Raw genomic sequence first — 4,938 nt, 5'->3', positions numbered from 1 at the left:
TGTACTTGTACTTGTACTGTACTTGTACTTGTACTGTACTTGTACTTGTACTGTACTTGTACTTGTACTGTACTTGTACTTGTGCTGTACTTGTACTTGTACTTGTACTTGCAGCTACATTTCCTCTTCCACTGAGTGAAACAAAGTAGAAGTTAGTTAGTAGTAAAATAGAAAACCTGAATTAAATCCAATATTTCACTGATAAGTTCAATAAAATGGACGTCTCTTCGTCTTTATCTTACTGCTGTGAAGTGATGATGTACTTCAGAGTACCCACAGAGTACACTCTGTTGGTACTAAATAGTGATGCTACTAAAATCACCTGGTTCTCCATCTTCCTGCTCCACTGCTTTGTATCTTTTCTCCTCTTCTTCTCATGACCTTCACCTGTTGATTGACCTTCTTTCCTTCTCTCCTCTCTTCATCCTGTCTTCAGTGCTCGTTATGGGAGCCCCAAACGACAGCTGCAGTTCTACAGGTACCTTTCACTGCATCCGTCTCCACTGCAGCTCTCTGTCCTCTCTGTGTCCTCTCTGTCTTCCATGTCCTCTCTGCCCTCTGTGTCTTCTCTGTCTTCTGTGTCCTCTGTGTCTTCTCTTTCCTCTTTGTCCTCTGTGTCCTCTCTGTCTTCCATGTCCTCTCTGCCCTCTGTGTCCTCTCTGTCTTCTCTGTGTCCTCTCTGCCTTCTCTGTCCTCTGTCTCCTCTCTGTCCTCTCTGTGTCTTCTCTGTCCTCTGTGTCTTCTCTGTCCTCTGTCTCCTCTCTGTCCTCTGTGCCCTCTCTGTCCTCTGTGCCCTCTGTGTCTTCTCTGTCCTCTGTCTCCTCTCTGTCCTCTCTGTGTCTTCTCTGTCTTCTCTGTCCTCTGTCTCCTCTCTGTCCTCTCTGTGTCTTCTCTGTCCTCTGTCTCCTCTCTGTCCTCTGTGCCCTCTCTGTCCTCTGTGTCTTCTCTTTCCTCTTTGTCCTCTGTGTCCTCTCTATCCTCTGTGTCTTCTCTGTCCTCTGTGTCTTCTCTTTCCTCTTTGTCCTCTGTGTCCTCTCTATCCTCTGTGTCTTCTCTTTCCTCTTTGTCCTCTGTGTCCTCTGTGCCCTCTCTGTCCTCTGTGCCCTCTGTGTCTTCTCTGTCCTCTGTCTCCTCTCTGTCCTCTGTGTCGTCTGTGTCCTCTCTGTCTTCTCTGTCCTCTGTGTCCTCTGTGCCCTCTCTGTCCTCTGTGCCCTCTCTGTCCTCTGTGCCCTCTGTGTCTTCTCTGTCCTCTGTCTCCTCTCTGTCCTCTGTGTCCTCTGTGCCCTCTGTGTCTTCTCTGTCCTCTGTCTCCTCTCTGTCCTCTGTGTCTTCTCTGTCTTCTGTGTCCTCTGTGTCTTCTCTTTCCTCTTTGTCCTCTGTGTCCTCTGTGCCCTCTCTGTCCTCTGTGTCCTCTGTTTTGTTCTCTGTTTTGTTCTCTGTTTTGTTCTCTGTTTTGTTCTCTGTTCTGTTCTCTGTTTTGTTCTCTGTTTTGTTCTCTGTTTTGTTCTCTGTTCTGTTCTTTTCTTTTCTGTCCTGTTCTGTTCTCTGTTCTGTTCTGTTTTCTGTTCTGTTCTGTTTTCTTCTCTGTTCTGTTCTCTGTTCTCTTCTCTGTCCTGTTCTGTTCTCTGTTTTGTTCTCTGTTTTGTTCTCTGTTCTGTTCTTTTCTGTTCTGTCCTGTTCTGTTGTCTGTTCTGTCCTGTTCTGTGCTGTTCTGTTCTGTTCTGTCCTGTTCTGTTCTCTGTTTTGTTCTCTGTTTTGTTCTCTGTTCTGTTCTCTGTTTTGTTCTCTGTTTTGTTCTCTGTTCTGTTCTGTTTTCTTCTCTGTTCTGTTCTCTGTTTTGTTCTCTGTTCTGGTCTGGTCTGTTCTGTTCTCTGTTTTGTTCTCTGTTCTGTTCTGTGCTGTTCTGTTCTGTTCTTTTCTTTTCTGTCCTGTTCTGTTCTCTGTTTTGTTCTCTGTTTTGTTCTCTGTTTTGTTCTCTGTTTTGTTCTCTGTTCTGGTCTGGTCTGTTCTGTTCTGTTCTTTTCTGTTCTGTTGGTCTGTTCTGTTGGTTTTTAGTTCACTCTGATTTCCGTGCTGGTTCCACTCCCTGTTCTTCATCCATATCCATTAAACCTCTGCAGCACAGACAGAAGAAACCAAAGCAGCGTTCTTCAGCTGCCGCTGCACTCTGCAGCTTTAACCTGATCCCACTGCTGATGGATTTTGTTGCACGGCTGCTCATAAAACCTTTGAATCATCAATAAACGCCCGGGTTTTTTTTTTCTCTCTCCATCAAATTTGTCTGCAGTGAAACCTGAGACGTCATGTGAAGTTTTTCATTTAACCGTGGTTTGTTTTTTGTTTTGTTTCTTGGTGACTCTCTGTCTGTTGTTAATGATCAGCGGAGCTCACCCTCAGGTCATCGTTGGTGGTCAGGGTTTGTGAGGTCCTAACGGTCTCATCTCAGGACTAAAAGCTCCTGACTCCGTGGATCAGGTGTAATGTTTAAATGTTCAACCTAAGTCTCCACCAGCTGCTACTCTGGCTGATGTCAGTCACAGCGACGGACTCCTTTGATTCTCCTCTGATGTTTTGGTGTTGAGTGTTGGGCAGTGTCAGGAGGTCTGTACTGTCCTGTCAGTCGCTACAGTAGGAACAGACGCTCACTTTACTTCAGCTGTTACGATAAAGAGCTAAGAACGCTCTTAGCTGAGTATTTCCGGTCCTGTCATCGTTAAACCCTTTCAGAGTTTTCAGGAAAATGGGTTCTTCTCAGTCAGTGAAGGTCACGGCCGGGGTCACTGCGTCTGTTTCCTGTGGTGATAACAGACCGTCGTCCACATAGAAAGTGAAGTTTTATGTGAATTAGTCTTTGTTGAAATATTAAATCTGTAAAGTAACCGTGTGTTTGTTGGTGTAAACATTAAAGAAGTGTCAACGTTGTGTTAATGTTTGTAATTCTTAGTCTGACCTGAGGAGGCAGCGTCTCTAACTGCTGTGGTCTCCACCGGTCTTGGTGGTTCACCCAGTCTCTGTCCAGCTTCATACTTAGTGGACATCCATTTTCTTGACCGTGTGTGTGTGTGTGTGTGTGTGTGTGTGTGTGTGTCCTGCTCTTAGTGTTCTTTCCTGTGGAACAACAATCAGAGGCTTTTAGTGCAGAAGCTTTGGTGAATAATTCAGGCTGATATTATTTGCTGCGGTGGACAGAAACAGGACAGCAGCTAATGACATCAATGGATTTCTAGCATGAGTTCTCACGGGGGGAGAGGTGTTGGCTGTGGGCAGTGATGAGGGGCGGGGGACTCTCTGCTCCGCACTCTCTGCTCCACTAATTGGTTTAGATGTTTCCTCCTAAGACACTCCCAGACTGGGTGGACCCGCTGCTGCCCAGTCTGCAGACTGTGTGTATAAGAGCAGACTGACGCCCCACAAACCTGCTCATGAGCCGACCCCCAAGAAACCGGGTGAGTTTGACCACTCACGTACGTTTGGTGTGTGTGTGTGAGGGGACAGTGAAGTGTGTGTGTGTGTGTGTGTGTGTGCATGCTGCCTGGCTCCACATCTCCTCCTTTATTTACGTTGTTTGTCTCAGTGGATGGACGTCAGCTGTTTGGAGAGCTTTTTTAAACGGACAGGGATTTGTGAGAAGATACGAAGGCAAGTCGAACCTCCATAACGATCACGATCACGATCACGATCACGATCACGATGGACTGATTTTTACTGCACTTTCTGTCATCGCAGTTGGCCCTGAATGAACAGACGGTTGTTTGATGTCGTAGGTTTAGTGGAAGGAGCATTTCATCTTCAAAGTCGGCTGTTGTTGTTTCAACGCCACAGCTGGATTTAGAGGCTGCTGTTTTAGTCCAGTCAGACCAGTGTGTCCAGTCAGACCAGTGTGTCCAGTCCGTATCACTGCTGATTTGATGTCTTTTGACTGTTTGTCTCTAAAGACACTTTTATTCTTAGGTGTGAAAATATTTCTTCAGGGATTTAATTTATTTTATTTTTATCAAACAGATTTATACTTTCTTTTCTAGTTTGGATAGGTAAACATTCTTGTTGTTGGACGCCTCGGCAGCACAGAGCGTGTAGTCCTGGGTTAGATTCCCAGAGGAAACACTTACTTGGTGCCTCCAAAGGGGGCAGCATGTTGCAGGCTTGCTCTTAACACAAGAATGTACTATTATTGTTGTTATTGTTGTTGTTGTTGTTGTTATTGTGATGGGGCCAGTTTCAGCATCAACATCTATATTTAACTAAGACCCGTTTGTTCTTTACACTCAGCTCTTCCTTACATCCATTATTGTCCCTAATAAACAGGTAGAACAGTGCCCTCCACAGAACATAATAAGAACTGCACTTCTCAGTGTGGAACTATGGAGCAACCAAGGAAACAAATAAGAATAGAATCAACCTAAAGTCATGTATTTGTTGTATTTACTCAACCTTCAACCTCCACGTCCTCTTAAAGTCCAGTCAGTGACCATGGTTCTTCCTGTTGCCTGGTGCATGTTTTTGAGTTTGGGTTTTTTTTTTTTTTTTAGGGCTGTAATCTCCAAGTCGACTGGTTGATTTATTGGTATGTTCTGGGTCGACCAGAATTCTAATTGGTCGATTTGAAAAAAATATTAGTTAATTAAATAAAGTTAATTTTAGGAGGAATTAGGAGGAAAGTAGCAGGTGCTAATGGGGGTGTTTTCAGAGCAGTCCGGATTTACAGGTAACGATCTGTCCTCTGAACCCGACCCCCCCGACCCCCCCTCCCTCATGGTTTTCACTATTTGGGGTTAGCCTGGAAAGCTTAGTGAATTATTTTTATTTTGTTTCATTCACAGTCAGTCGCCTGCTATATCAAAGACATCCACAGTGTGGCAGCATTTTATTTAAAATCTTAAATTGTATTTAAAAGTTTATTTAAGCAGAATAATGAAATTAATGATATAAATGAAGAGC

Source organism: Cynoglossus semilaevis, chromosome 11 (assembly GCF_000523025.1).
Source record: "Cynoglossus semilaevis isolate Cse_v1.0 chromosome 11, Cse_v1.0, whole genome shotgun sequence".
Classification (NCBI taxonomy): Eukaryota; Metazoa; Chordata; class Actinopteri; order Pleuronectiformes; family Cynoglossidae; genus Cynoglossus; species Cynoglossus semilaevis.
This window is presented reverse-complemented; position numbering follows the sequence as displayed.